The sequence below is a fragment of the Coturnix japonica genome, chromosome 33, assembly GCF_054131305.1.
Source record: "Coturnix japonica strain WE chromosome 33, WE-NBRP24, whole genome shotgun sequence".
NCBI lineage: Eukaryota > Metazoa > Chordata > Aves > Galliformes > Phasianidae > Coturnix > Coturnix japonica.
Window position 1 is genome coordinate 1,630,721 of NC_140695.1, and position 16,338 is coordinate 1,647,058.

Sequence of the window (16,338 nt, forward strand, 5' to 3'; positions counted from 1 at the left end):
TCTTGCACAGCCATCCTTTACATGAGGATTTCATACATTACAGAGGTAGTTAATCCGATACCAGCAGAAAGCACTTCCAGGCCTCCCATACATGCAGCAACCTATAGTAGCAGTAGCTGCATTCAACTTATAAAACTAAAACCAAGAGCCTCCTATTTCTAGGAATATATTATATGGCGAGGTACAGAGTAAATGAACAATAACTTGTATCTTTTCCTATGTATCATGGATTTAAGTTTTAACGAGAGCGGGGGAAAAAAAACAAAACACTTTTATAGAGGATTTTACTAAGATGAGTGACACTGTTCTAATTACATTGAATAATCTTGAACCAAAGAATTTTTTCCATTTCATGCCTTTAATGGATTTAAAGAAAATAAAAAATAAAAAAGAAAGAAAAAAAGAAACCCACAAATTACCTTAAGAACTGAATAGTTCTGACGATTAACAATATTTAACCAGAAAAATACTTCAAAGACATTAAGCATCTTTCCAAAATCCCATTCACCCAGCCAACAGGAACAAGCAGGTTGGTTCTGCAGAACAACTAGCAAGGATATGGCCTGCCTCACTGATTTCCACAGCAAAGCTGACTTATCCCAAGGAAGACAGTGAAATGGCATCTGAACTCCTTACAGAAATGTGAAGGAGAACTCTACGGGTGATTTTAAGGAACTCATCTGAGTTCAGACTCCTTCCACAGCATCCTGCTGAAGACCAAGGAGATTTTTTTGCCTAAGGCCCTGAAGCCAGCTGCTGTGACAGCCTGTGCAATGGGGCAAAGACATATCTGATTGCTCTGGATCTGGATCTTCAGGATGTTAGGTCTCACAAAAACTGCTCAGTTGCCTTTTTCAAGGGGCAGGAAAACCCATAGGAATGATACCAAAGCTTTGGTCAGTTACCTTGACATTTCCTATAATACAAGCCAGGTTAAAAAAAAAAATAACAGGAAAAAAAAAAATTAACAGAAATCTAACATTTGCCTTGTTTCTAATGTTGAAGGACAAATGAACAAAAATAGAAGTGTGGTTTTCTCTTTAATCTTCTCATTTGAGGACCAGACCTAAGAGGTTTCTCACTCTATTCTGCAGTTTTAGACGAGACAACCCTGTGATGAAGGCTCTGCTCTTTGAAGAATCCTTCAGACCTCACATTCTCAGAGGAGAATACAGACAGAGGGACACATTTGCTACAAAATCCTCCCCCTTCTGCATGGCACTCCAGCTACTTTCAGATCTTGGTCCTTTTCTCAACCTTTGGGAATACCCTATTTAGCTTCAATAAGGATGCAGTTTGGGTAGTATTTCCTCACTACCATCTTCTCCCCTCCTCTACTGAGTGCCCCAATTTCACTGAACATGCTTGAAGTATAGATGTCTCTGTGAGAAAGTTATTAAAAAAACCAAACCAAATCACATTATATCCACAGTCAGGTCACAGACTGAAGAGGTAAGATCTGGACTAGAAGCACTGCTGACTTCCTAAATCAGTTTCACAAACCACACCAAGCATTCCACTGCTCTGCGCCAGCCACCCAAAAGATAAACTGAGGAGGGAAAAGAGAAATAAAGATAAGGCGTGATCACCACGAAGAGGAGAACTGTACACTCAGACACAGAGCGCCTCTACAGTGACACAGGTTCATGCAGATAAATGCATTTCCTCAGCACTTCAATAGAGATCAATAGCAATCCCTTGAGATAAACACCGCAAACAATATGCCACCACGGGAATAAATCAGAAGATTAGAAGCAGAAAGGATTATTTATGTAAAAGAGCTGCATTGCGTTTATTCCTTGGTTTGTGCAGCAGGTTTCTGAACGTCTCTGAGGAATTCTAAACTGTTCACTTAAGGACTGCTCATTACTTATAGCACTGAAAGGCAGCCACCCCAGGCCCGCTCTCTAGCCTCCACTAGCAATAGAGCCAGCATTGTTATCGTACATTGTGCTTTCCTTGAAGATGTGGCCATGGTTTTCAGATTATACAAAGAAAAGTCTCAGTCCTTTATTGCATAAGGAGAAACGTGAATGCACCCTTATGCCAAAAAACTTGATAGCTACAGGACTGACAGCTCGTGTGAGAGCATGATGACACCACTCACTCACCACCTCCCCTCCAGTTGTTTCACCAAATACGACAGTCTTAGCAGACCCTGGCCTGTAGCCTTGGTAGAGGCAGATTTGTCCAGGACAGGTTTATGCAAGATCAGGTATTTCCACTGGATGTAAGACACTTTCAAGCTGGCATCTAAGAAACGCATCCTATGGAGAGAGTTTATCAGGGCTCCTAAAGCAGTTTACAGTAATGGAAAACCAGTTCCTTAAAAGACAATAAAATAAAATAAAATAAAATAAAATAAAATAAAATAAAATAAAATAAAATAAAATAAAATAAAATAAAATAAAATAAAATAAAATAAAAATAGAAATAGGAAGAAATCACACACAGCACAAGTGTTCCTCATGAAAGGTGCTAAGCCTTTGCAGTGCTGCAAGGAGTGCTGTTTCGTACAGTCCTGTTTTTAATTCAATTATCTCAGGCTCTGCTGGAGGTAAGGAAATGCTGTTTTGACACAAAGGCTTTGACTTCATATGGTATACAAGGCTAGAGATGGTAATGTTGGGCCTTCAGAAAGCTTCAACTAAAGTCACAAAATTCAATGAAAAATAGTATGGATTTTCCTTTTTGATAGGCGCAAGGATTATCTTCCATCACTAGAAAAAGCTATAAAGTTATATTCTGTGAGAATACCTTGAATTGATATTTCAAAGGGCTTCTTTTGAAAGAATGATTTATAGATCACAAAGATCAATGGGTCTTTTATCAAAGAAAATGGATTCCTTTTCTGAACCACAAAGAAAAGAATAATGACATCCTAGACCATATTTTTGAAAGTTGTGTACAGCCAAGAAGACAATAGCTACAGCAGGTTACCACTTTACAGCAATGCGAACAACTCACTAATTACAGATGAAGTCCTTACGGTGCTTTGTGGAAGCCAGAAAGCAAAAGTTATAGTGCAGGAAAATTCACACTGAGAGTTCTCTTACTCACTCAGCACATATTAAAAATTACATGGAGGTTTTCACTAATAAGTGCATATGACATAATAGAAAAATGGATACAAGTGTGCCAGTGTGCACACTTCATATCTTACCAGAACTCAAAACATGCATTTATGTTAAAGCATGCTCCCTGTATGAATTCTAAGTTACCTACTTCTTGACCACATCCCCTCCTCAGCTCAGCAATGAAATTCCTATCAAGTTTTTATTTGGATAGCCTGGATAGACAGGCTTTCCAAAATTATTTTCAGTGCTCAATGTGGTGGTACAGTTGATCTATTTCCATCATTTCATGTGCATCTGCTAAAGCATTACTCATCACAGCAGACATGAGATTCCCCCATTAGTTTCCTATAGAAAGTTCCTCCAACCCACCAAGCCCCAACCTTTTTCTGCAGCTCATGAGCTCACAGAACAGTCTAACCCATAACCCTTGGCACTCGACAACTGAGCTAAGTCAGGCTTAGCAAGCAAGAAGAAAAAGAGCATATTAAAATAACATAATGCAACCTGCAGCACGGTTTTTTTATTAGCTTAATCAAATAGACATGATAGTAAAGAAGATAAAATTAAGAGTAAATCCTTACACAAGTTTATCCCTTAGATTCCCAAGATATCCAAGGACAACATTATTTCTCCAATATTTTTATCAGTGCTTATTCCTCTAGTGCAGCATCACATTGTGCAAAGGGTACAGTCACAGGTAAGAAAAATCTTACTTCTTTGCTGCTTCCCTTTGTCTTTTTACTCTTCTTGTCGTCGAAAGCTTTGTTCTTTTGGGTTAATGTGGCATGTCTCCAACACAGCCTTGGAAAATGACTATAATGTGATTTGGGTTTGGTGTCATTAAACCTGATTACCAGGGAGTGCTCATGAAAATCCATAATTACCACACAAAACAAAAGAGAGTTTTGTTTTTGTTTTGCTGGGGAACAACAAAGAGCTTCACTTCAATTTAACTATTTGGAGTACTCAAGAAAAGTTAGTCATATTTTTCTCCCTCTGCACTTCTCTGGGCTTTGTAAATATCATAAAATACCAAAATCTGCTGAAAACATCAATCTTCTCTCAAAACTGATTTCTTATATAATGCCAAATATACAGTCTTTATTTAAAAAAAATAAATAAAAATAAAAAGCCCTAGAGAACATAATGCGTCTTGATGGATGTGCTAGTGCTTTGGGTACAAGCTGGACTTTATGATTAGATCTATAATAGTGGAGGAAAAAAAGAAAAGTTGGCAATATCAGTGTAGTAAGCATTCAGATAATCGAATTGCCTCACCCCCCAGAACAGCAGTGTTGCAGGAGACATTAACCAGTAGCATGGTTCTCCTCCCCAGTTTTGGGGCAGTTCTACTACCATGGCTGATGGACAAGTGATGTCCACAAACCAGGAAAAGCTGGTTTAAGAGGCTTATAGTCTCTCCAGTTGTGTTAGATTAGAAGTTTATGTGGCCACAACCCTGGTTTTAAGCTAGTGGGTGTTCTTGAGCTACAAATGCCACAGACTCCTCCCCAAGCAGCTGTTATATCTGCATCCAGGGTTGTTCACCACAGGGTAAATACTGCCCCATTTTGACACTGAGACACACCAGGAATACCTGTGCAAAGCTTGCTGAACTCCATTCAGACACTTGATTAACTGTCCTCTATCTACCTGAACAGCAGGGTCTGTAGGCTGGGAAGCTGCCCTTGAAGTGCTCTAACATGCAAATTCAGCGCTGTAGGTGGAAACACTTGCTGTAAAATAATATTTGAGGAACTATCCAGCCCTAGGCAGTGAAGCTAAAAGACACTGACAATCTCAGTTGTAAAGTGAGAAATGTAAGAGGTAGACCAAAGTCACCTTCACGTTGTATGAGAGAAGTAAGCAAACTCTCTGTTGATTATATTAGAAGCAGGTAAAATTCCACTCACACATTTGCCCTCCACATGCAGGATGATCACGCTATCTAAATATGTGAAAAATAGCAAGTTTACTGCAGAAGCTCTTGGCTTGCCTCTCATGCACAGATTTGTAGGTACATGCAAGTACAGCTGATAGATTAGCTAGCTAAAAATTCCACCACTCCCTTCTGATCCAGTTTCGATTAATTCATTAGAAACAAATACCTGCATATCCTCCCCCTGGCCAGTTCCTTTTCAGCCTCACTGTATCAGAGACTTAAACACTGGGAGCCAGGTGAGAGCTTCCTAAAGCTGGAAACTGTCAGCAGTTCAGACTGAAAAAAGCCAGACAAACGGCTCCCGCATTTTCTAACCACTGAGAAGCTTTGGCTGCATGAGAGGTATTTAAGGCACCAAAAAGCTGTATGGTCATGTACAAAAGCACCAAATAACCCAGAGCTTCCATTTGCTTTCCAGTGAAAAAGAAAGCAGAACCTAGCTTACAATATGAAGGTGCATACAACAGACCTGGAGAGCTTTATCACACAAATCGAGTTGGTGGAAACAACCTCTTACACTTGCCACTTCCCCGTCATCTAAGAGTATTAAAAACAAATGAAAACCCCACCTGTTGGATTAACATTGAACCCGGACAAGGGACAATCACTTAATTTAGTAGAAAGTTTAAAACAACCTTCAAGTATCGTCAGCAAAGGCAGTGTAGAAATTCTCCTTTTTGCATGACACAGTTCTGCCAATTAGCCGAAAACTGCAATTACCAGTTCTTTGCTTTATTATTTGTGAAGAACCTAAACTTTCTGAGGATGATAAATGGCCTCGTGGAAAATGCAATGCTCAGTTCTGCTAAATTTGCACTTTTCTGTTGGGTTTTTTTTGTTCTTGTTTTTTCTTTTTCTTTTTTCCTTTAACTATTCTTCCATGTCATCTTTGAAGAGAAAGAGGCAGGGGCTGCTGGGGGAAACAGGGCAACAGGAAACATATCAGGGCAGAAAATGGCAGGGAATGGTTTAGAGAAGAACACAGAGCTGTTCTCATTTAGCTCGCTGACCAGGGCCAAGGCATATTCCTACACCTTCATTAATTAAACAGAAAAGTTAACATTGTTAGCAACATTAAGAACAAAACCTCATTTAAATTGTTCTGAAACAAAATTAAAAATAAAAAAATAAAAAATAAAAAAGCCGATATATTCAGAGGATGACCTTTGAGAATTCTGGCTTCATTAACATTTCAAACAGCAAAGCACAAAATTAAGACAGGAAATAGAATTACAGAGCTATTTGACTGCAGAAGTATATATCATTAGCATGCCCATAATTAACAGGATACCAGTGTTTGTCCCATTGTCTCTGCTAATAATGGTGTAACATGCAAATGGGATTTCTTCTAAGAAAGTTAAAGGGGATATTTAAGTTCATTCCACGTTTCAAGCATACAAGCACAGCCAGACAAGCCCCTTTCTGCTCTGTGAAAGGGATGTCTCCATGCCTGCCTGCCTGCCCTCCCAGACTCCCACAAAACAATTGCAGAGGGAGGACACCAGCTGCTGTGCTTGAGGCACAAAGGCCAGCTATCCAAGGTCAGACATCTTTTCCCACCTCACCACAGCAGTTAATTCTTTGGGGAGCTACCAGTGACCCACTCAAGTGTCATGAAAAGCAGTTCAGAGGCTAACATCACCCATCAACATGATGCCCTACAGGATAGCAGATATCATTCCTCTTACGGGGATCATATTCCTTAGCCATGACAGCACAGCTCTGCCTGTCTCTTGTTCAAAATGCTGAGCTCCCATGACATCTGTCCATGACAGTTGTAAGCAGCCACACATCTCCACCGCCCTTACAGTGCTTGTAACTGAGCCTGCTCTTCTAAATGCTTCGGGACTTGGGATCCTGAAGCAAAAGGAGAAAAAGGCATAAAAAATAAAGCTTTACAGGCAAAATACAATTGACCACCCTATGTTAACAAAGGACTCCACTCTGGCCTAATTCACTAGAATAAGACATGAGTGCAACACACTGAAATCAGACTGAGCTGAAGTGCTACCAGGAGTCTTCCTCTGGCATAAATCAGTGAAAATGTCCACCTTTGGGCAGCACACTTGGATCCTTCATTAGACTGCAAACAACCAATTGATGTACAGTTTCCCCACCAGGCAGATACCAAGCTCCTCCTCCTTTACAGGGCAGTGTGCATGGGTTGGTTCATAGTTATCACCCCACTCTTAAGATCATTTCTGCTGTTTTCCCAGTCATACTCAGTAGTCCTCACTGATGTGAAACATTGCTCTGATATTCTTCCCAGTCTCAATTTCATTCTCTTTCCCTGTGTTAGATCTTCTCAAACAGATGCTCTTCATGGTGTTTGTACTCCCAAGCTGTGGCACCTGGAGGCTGCCTGATTGTAAACTGACAGGATGTAGCATTTTTCCATCTCTCTTTCATCAGATCAGCCTGAAAATCTGGTAAGATCCATCTCTGCCTTGTGATAGAGAGGCGAGACTCAGCTCGGAGTTTCTGAAAAGATCCTGCTTCTTCTGAGGGCACAAGTAAAGGCTGGGTGTGAAGGAGACTTGAAGCATTGCTGCCAGCCCTATAATTCTACGATTAAACAAGTTACATAATTTCAGTCTATTCCCTCTTTACCTCTTTTCCATGCAAACAGCCTGAAGTAGCACGGAATGCAGCTTATTGACTTGTAAGGAATGGGATGGAGAGGGGTAGAGGATTATCCATCACCTCCCTTTCTTTACATTACATCAGGGCATAATTTAGATTATAAGTTTGCTAACAAACTCCTTGATAAAAAAAAATCAGACAGATACTTAGCTGGTCAGCTGCTTTGGTTGCATAATAAACATGGACAGAATTTCTCATCCTCAAGCCATTGTTACAGCACAAACAAACTAAGGGCTAAGGAAATAATTACTGTGGGGCTGAGAGACTCAATAAACAGCAGAAGCTGTGGGATGAACCAGATTTGTTGATCCCAGCAGATAACTACAATTAGGATGTAATATTTCCTTAAGTTTTTGTTTACCCCTTTATTGTTTATCAGTATTAAAAAGGCAATTTATACTTTGCAGTTCTCTAGATCGGCCAGTGTATTTCACAGCAGGCAGGTGAGATTAAACTGTCCATCACCACAAGCTGTCCTTTCCCTGTTCTTATATTATCAAAGCCTATTGAGATTAGAGCCATAGGAAACTGGAGGAAATGCGTTCATTTGCTTCAAGTTCATAAGCTTATGAAGTTTGATTCCTACACACCTGTAGTCTTCTTTAATAAAAAAGCAAAATCCCAGAAGTTCCTTCAATGGTAATGAAAGAATTTAAGACTGAGAAACATTATATGCATTTTCTGAACTTTTCCGAGACATCACAGAATGTCTTCCCAGAGTGCCCTAACACAGCAGCCAATTGGAAAAGAAACCTCCTAGAGGCTGACCTGTTTAAATGGGGAAGCCATTTATCCCGCTTGGCAAGATCACAAGAAAAGCTTCAAGCTGCTTTACTTTTCACAGATCCCTTACCCAGCGTCTCCCTCACAAAGCAGTCAGAAGAGTGGTCTGCAGGTGAGGGACGCTTCAAAACGCTTCACTGGCTCCACATATGAGCACCCAAAAAAAGTCTTTCCATGACACATCAGAAAGCTGAACGGATTTCTGTCTGGAGAAACTCTCTGCACTTTCCTAGGGGTCTGAACCAAAACTTTGAAGCCAGGGAAAACCATATATAAAATAGATTAGGGCTATAGCTGAGTTTGAACCCATGGAACAGAAAGATAAATAAATAAGAATACACTGAAATAAATAGACTCATTATAGTTGCAACATATCTTGTTCTAGTCAGCTTAGGCTGTAGGATTAAACTGACCAATAGACCTTTTTAAGACTCTGGCAGTCTGGAACCATGACCACTGACCTGGGGAGCCTGTTCCAGTGCCCAGCCTCCCCATGGCTGAAGCCTTTTCCTGATATCCAACCTGAACCTCCCCTGTGTTATTATATAGTTAACATTCAGGTAAATTACTTAGCATGAGCTAATTCAAGTCATAAAATCCACAGGACATCTTGACACCATGACAAAGAGAACAGCATAAGGAAGCAAGGAAAGAATAAGAAATTGCCCACAGAAAACTGCCCATGGAGCTCTGTGTCAGAACGTAGGCATATTGCATAGCTTTATTTCTAGTGTAGGCAGAATCTTTTTCTTTCTAGACCTCTTGTCAAGACCAGAGAAGTGGCTCTTCCAACCAGGGAAACTTGGGGAAAGAAGGCACTCTGGGCTGCCACATCCTTTTCTGCTCTCTGTGCTGATCAAACTTGGCCAAACTTTACCTTTGGATGCTCACTGACAAGTCCCTATTAGCACAGAATTAAAAGAATTTATGTGAGCATTTTTCTTAGAAGCCTCTACTAGATACCCTTTATAATTCCTAGTCAAAACCTCCTTTCTTCCCACTAAAGCCCCCTGCCACTTAAAAAGGAGAACTGCCTCAGGACAGATGTATCCCTACTGAGAAACCACTGAACACTTCCTGTCCATCCCTTAACTCATGAGTCACATCCTCTGGGGTGTCAGTCAAACACACTGAAATTAAAAGCTTTCACAGCTTGGAGAACACAATGAAAAGGCAGAAATGTGAAAGAGTGAAGGATTGAAAATAGTTGCTCCTCAATATGATTGATTTTTAAATCCCCCGCTTCACACATATTAAGCAGCAGTCCTGCATATCCAGATGTATGTTTCAGTCAAGTTGAATGGGCTCAATAAATCCAGTAAACAGGAAACTGTTGAGGACAAGTGGGCATAATTCTTTTTTCCAGCTCCAGTCTGCTAATTGATAAAGTATACGACTGTTGGCAGTTCATTTTTCTCACCCATTTACAGGAACTACAGCTACATATTCTTATGAAACTCCTCAGCAGCTTTAGACTGCAGAAGCAGGGGAATGGGGGAAGCAAAACCTTGCAGTTTGATAAACATACTGGAGCTAAGTGAAGATCTAATCTGGTACTATGATGGCTGACATTTTTGCAGGGTGAGACCTTTAGACAGAATCTACATCCAGATGCTTCTGTTTTCAGAAGTGGCCAAAATACACATCCTTGTGCTTTGCCCTCCCACCCTCAGATCTGGTAGCTCACAGTGCAGGATGTGTTTGAGGACATCTTTGGTGGGATCAAAACCAGAAATCACAATAATCACATTCAAGTTAATTGCTGCTATTGTGCTTGAGCACAACATCGACTGGAAGTGTCCAAATAAGTACTTTCATTTGGTGCTGTGCAAACTTAAAATTCATTGAGAGCGTCTCCTACCAATGACTCATCAGCAGCTAGGGCGAAAACAAAAGGTGCCACATGGGTTTCATTGTCACATTTTCTAAAGGGAGAATTGCCCAAGTGCAAAGACGAGACCAGCTTTCAAAAATAGTACAGCAAGATGTATCAGTGAAAAACACTGTCAGCAAAGTATTTGTTTCCCAGAGCAGGCAAGGACTAACACTACAGAAGCCATCTTATAAAGAAGACTATGAAGAATAGCAGACATTCTTCCTGGCAGGATTCAGAAAATGATACGTTACTGCAATGCATGGCACAAACAGAAACGAAGAAGCACAGCCAAGATGAGAGTCTATGTTTGCAAGGAGCTTTTACACAGTAAGGGGACACGCTTGAGATTAACAGAGAAGCTTATTAACAGTAAGCCACCTTTCTATACTTACAGAAGTATCAAATCTAATGAGCAGAGGCAATGCCACAGCAGCAGTCCACAGAAGGACCTCAAGTCCCAGGAAAGAATCCAGACTTCAAGGGGCACATGCTGAGTGTGTTCCAAAACTTAGCACTAACCCTGTCTGCTCATCCAATATTGTTCAGCAGCAGCAGCCATCACAGTAGTCTGTCTACTTGTTAAAGTTCACAGACAGCAACGGGAGAACCAAAATCAGTTTCCAGGAAGATATATTACAAAAAGAAACAAGCCCAGCAGTAAGAAAAAAAAATCCCCATCCACTGGTACTGTTGAGTACCAGTCTCCCTGCATAGATGTTAATGGGCAATAACAAGGAATTTTCATTCCCACAGACTTCATGTGTTTGAACCTCATCAAGTATACTTACAGCAACATAAGTAATGTGAAAGAAAAGGCAAACCCTGCGTTGTGACAGACATCCATGTCACCTTTCTGGTCAGGCTAACAGCTGGACAACCAGCAAAGAAACCAGCTGGGAGGCAGCCAGGCTTGTTATCCTGCAGTAAAGATGCCATAATTTAGCAGGCACAAAGAGAAATCAGAAAGATTTATTTGAGACACTTGAGAGACCCCAGATAGTTTGTGGTAAAGGAGGAAGAAAAAAATAACTGATTTTTCAGTTCTTAAATGGAAGGGGTAAGATTGGGCCAAACACCTGCAGACATGAGCAGCAGTCACCCCTCTTCAGAGGCACAAATTAATCCACACAGAGCCCACGTGCAGCAGCAGGAGATACAGCCAGAGCTCTCTAGCTCTAGAAGGAAACTGTAGATGACTAACTGAGGGCCAAATAGTATTATCATTATTCACGTTGCCTGGTATATTACGCTGTGAGCGGTCCCTTTGGTTTCAATTAGTTGTTATCCTGATGGGTGCTGACTTAATAGCAGATAAATGCCCTTCCTTGGCAAGTGCTGAAATACCACCTTACGTGTTCCTACTGGATGCCTTATTGCTTTGCAGCTCATCAGTGCACTTGAACTGATCTCAAATAGGTCTCAATGCTATACCTCTTGCTTCAGAAGCCAGCTTTTTCCAGAGATGCATATTTTGACCATCAGCAGGACCCAGAGGAGCAGCTGGCCCAGGAACAACCCCAGCACTGAAGCCGTAAAGTTCATGGATTGCTATCCCTCATCTTCTGCAAGGTACATGTTGGTGAAGTGTGGCCAGGAGGAGGAGGCTGGAGAAAACATTTTTGATGTCTCAGTTTTAAGAGAGAGATAGAGAGGTGCTGCAGTGTTAGTTACAGCAGAGCCAGTGAGCTCAGAAGCCACCCCACGTGTTTCAAAATGGAGCTGTTCTGATTTTATATATGCCCTCTGCACAGGGCTGTGTGAGGGTCAAACAATCCTAAACAAAAATACTGAAGATAAACATAAACCTCCAGGAAGAAACATTTGTAAGAATCAGCTGCTACTTTTTCATTTCACAGCTTTTTAGGAGACTTTTACTGAAGGTTTTTTCATGGCTTCAAAAAAGCATGTTAAACACAGACTGGATGCCTTGTATTTATTATGCAGCCACTCTAGCTTGCATGGGAACAAGACATTGTTTTGCATTACATTTTTCTCCTAACATCTCCATTTGTATACAACACTAATCTTGCTCCGTAGCAGGAACAGACTGACATAATGTCTTCTAAAACTGCATGTTTTTCAATTCCAGAGAGGAAAAAAATAAGAAAAAAGAAAGACCAACTTATTATTTTCTCCTCCTCCACCCCCATCTTCAACAGACTAAGCAGTTTTCCTATGACCCCAAGGAGCACAGGCCAACAGAGAGTCATCAGCAGAGCAAGCCTGGGGGCAGCAACATTATAGAAAAAGTTGAAGCCTTTGATGAGAAGTTCCCTTTTCATCTGTAACTTTAAGCTCTATCAATTGCTCAAACTGCTTTTTTCACCTCTGATGACTTTGCTGAGCAGAATGGACTTTTCAGCACCAGAGTGCCTAGGAAGACCCCAGAGGTAAAGCTCCAGGTAATATCTCCTACACAGGAGAAAGCAAAGCATGCTCCCAGCAACACCCGCAATGGTCAGCAGGGATTGGATGGTCATGCACAGCTTGTTTTCTTCTTTCCAGCTGCTCTGTTGGGCCTACCTGACAGGTGGGTAAGAGGATTTATCTCCCCTGTGGTAAGTAGGAAAGTTACATAGGAGTTCAAATTACAAAAGTTTTGACTGTATCATGTGCCTGTTCCAGCCTAAGTCTTAAGTAGCTGTCTGACAAACAACAGGTGCTTCTGCTAGCAAAACACATGAGGAAAGATGGGAAAAACAGTCCAAGGGAAATAAGAGGGGAAAGGCTTTACATCTTATGTGCCTTCCTCAGGACTTTATTGGTTGCAGGCTCACCATTAGATGCAGACTGGCTAGATACTGGGGAAAGCAGCCTAGCTCACTATGTCCACCTTGGAGCCAGTGACTTGTATTTTTACTCATGTATTTTTTAATGACTGAGGCCAAAAAACTGCTGGTGTAGATCTAGGAGATGCCAGTGACACCAGCTGGGGACAGCTAATAGAAATGTGTCTAAGTTCGTCTGCAAGAGACCATCAGAAGCCGAGAGAATGAAGAAGAGGAAAAACACAAGTTATTCACAGCATGAACTAGGCACTTCCTACGCAGTCACTCATGGAAATAAATAGTCCCATTTTGACTCTCAGCCATTTATAATCACAGAAGAATTGAAGCCTTGTTACCTTAGAAGCTTGTAGACATTTAATCACTCTAAACCTCATCATTCTTTGAAAAAGCAGCTGACTGGCTCCTTTCCTCTTAACCAAAATGCTGAACCTTGGTCTATGCATGCATAGCTCAGTTCAGAGCAGGGAGACCCGCACAACCCCAGCAACATCCAAGCATCTTTTCTCACACAGGGCTTTGGATGACCCAGAAAAGCTTGTAAAACAAGCAGAGATTTTCCTAATTAAATGGAGAGCATCAAAAGTAATCTAAGTTCTTAGAGAAATGTTACAGTGTTTATAAAGGGAAGATGATGCTGTTCAAACTGCTCCTGTGAGGACCATAGGAGCAGCAAGTTTCCAGCATCTAGAGTATGTTTGTCTACTAGATACTTAGTAATATATCTATGTACACTTATTAAAAGTGAAAACATATACAAGCCTTGGCAGTCTAGACACCCGCTGTGGATTTAACACATACTGCTTCTATGCCCATTTATTTTCTCACATGCCTAGAGCGCACCCAACAAAGCCCAGAAGGCTTCAAGAAAAACCTTCTAGGGTGCAATACCACTGCCATAGGCAGAGGTAGAAAATAAATGACTTCAGGTGCTTTGGGAACATTAGTGGTGCTGCAGGCAGAGAGGCAGGCAGTGGAAAATAAATACAGCTAAGCAGCGGGAAGTAGATTACTTCTGCTCCTTCAGGTTTCCCACAGGGGAAGGGGATGGGAAATACAAGGCTAGAAAGGACTCCCAGAGTTACCAACACCCCTAGTTTCCAACTGAGGAAGTTATCCTCTTTCCTTTCAAACTCTTCAGCTCACCCTGCTAACATTGGGAAAAGCAAGCAGCGAGCTCTGGTGGAGTCCTGCACACCGGCTACCACCCACACCCCAGCTGGCAGCTCCAGGGCTGAGATATCTTGGCCAGAGAAAGGAAAAGAAAGCCTCAGGTGGAGCTCCTCTTGACTTTTAAAGCTGACACAACAGAGACTTGGCTAGCTTTAGCACATCAAGCAGGCAAGTTCCAGCCATGTGTCCTGCATAGCACAAGTCTTGCATGGTGGAGCAGGAGAGAGGAGGCACCCAGACATCTTTTGCCAACCAAACTTGTGTTAAACAGAGCTAGGTACCCACCAAAACAGCATACATACACATACCTGCATGATCTGTAGCAGCTATCCTTTGGTGCAGACCTCAGAAGGGCTGAAACAGGGCCTGGGCAGGGGTGGGTAAAGGCCACAGGTGAGGCCTCACACAGCTGTTGGGGCAGAGGGGCCAGCGTGGCACTGGGAGGGGTCTTGCAGCCACCCTCACTCTCTGATGTCCCTCCTTTGCTCACACCAAGGAGTAGTTCACCACTTTTTCAAGTTAGTAGTCAGAAAAAATGCCGCCTCTAAGCATGTCCTTACCAGCTGTAGGCCCGCCCTTGGGGAGGCTGTTGGAGAGCCCGGATTGCCAGCACAGTGAATGTATGGCACCTAGGAACTGTTAAATCACTCTTCATCAATGATAATCTCTGCAATTGCCTTAAACAAGAGCAGCTTTTGAACAGTCCTCACAGGATGAAAATGCACGAAGACAAATCTTTGTACACTAACAGCCTTCCTACCCACCTGCCTGCACATTCTGCATTGTGCAGGGCAATGACTGCTCCCGAGGATTCAGACTTCCCTCTCTTACGGCTTTTTAAGCCACATAATCCCACAGGAAATTTAGCTATCTTTTAAAAAGCAAAAGGAGAGAAGAGAACACAAACCTCCAGCCCTCCAGCCCTTAGAAAATAGTCCCACAGACACCTCAAAATTCCAAGATAGGGTGAGGAGAACTAATTTGTTTTTTCTTGTTTAAATCTCACACTATGACATTTTTTGCAGCTGGCAGTGTGCTCAGCACTCTTCAGCAGAGCAGCCTTTCTGCATGCTGCAGTACTACCTCTGTGTCACAGGCAAGAGAAAGGCAGAAAGAAATGCATAAGCCTCTCCCCAGTTTCCTCCCATTCTCCTAAGACCTGTGGGTGAACCATTGAACCAGTTGTTTGGAAAATTTCTGCTCCAGCAGGCTTATTCAATCATCCCAAAAAGAGACAGAGGCGAATCTTCAGCTCTCTCATTTTGAATTCACTGGGGCATTCCCCTGTGGAATGTCTCAAAGTACCGAGGGACACAGCCTCTATTTTATCATTATACCCCAACAGTAGTGAGCCCTTCCCCCTTTTCCTATTGGCTGAAGTACTTGGGGTTCACGTTCTTCTCAGTTTGCCTGTCAGCCATCACCCCCAGTAGGTACCCCCCCTTGTTTCCTTTGGTTGTACAGACTTTGCAATCTGGGTTCAGAGTTTGTTGTTTTGCCCAGATTCTTCATTAACATCATATGAAACTAAAAAAGTTTCAACTCACATTTGATTTTTAGCTTTCTTAGTGGAGATATTTTTTGAAATAACACTGTGAAAACATAGGAAATAATTTTTAAAGTAGCACTTGGCTTTTTAACGTGAATAAATTTAAAACTACCGATTTACTTTTAACTTCTTTGCTTTTTCATTATTAACTTTCCCATATGCTGTACTCATCATAGCCCGATGTAGAAATATGAGGAAGTAATTTAATATGAAGATGGAAAAGGCTTGGATAGATAGAGCAAGTTCAGTCAGTCTGTAGAAAAAATGATCTTGCAATCCTTTCTGACAATGAAGAATGAAAGAACATCCTGGCATTTATTCTTGTCTGGATATCTGGAAGCTACTGAGGGTCTAGTGAGATCGAAGAGAGACTTGTCAGGCACGATGCTCTCAGAAGAGAGTGGAAAGTTGTACAGCCTGCACTCCCAGGAGCAGCGTGACCCATCTTTATGCAGGATAAAGCATATCACTCTGTGCAACAGGAATCTGAACAAAGGGATCTGCAAAGT

General features: G+C 41.7%; 1 protein-coding gene across 1 annotated transcript in view; it reads right to left on the reverse strand.

The window, feature by feature from the left end:
* LOC146755326 (nuclear pore complex protein Nup153-like) overlaps nucleotides 1-15,655 on the reverse strand; it is an 88,776-nt gene extending 73,121 nt beyond the window's left edge. The window contains exon 1 of the mRNA XM_085525660.1: nucleotides 14,589-15,655. The gene's annotated coding sequence lies outside the window, so the exon portion shown is untranslated. The remainder of the gene's footprint in view (nucleotides 1-14,588) is intronic.
* Between the last annotated feature and the right edge of the window lie 683 nt (nucleotides 15,656-16,338).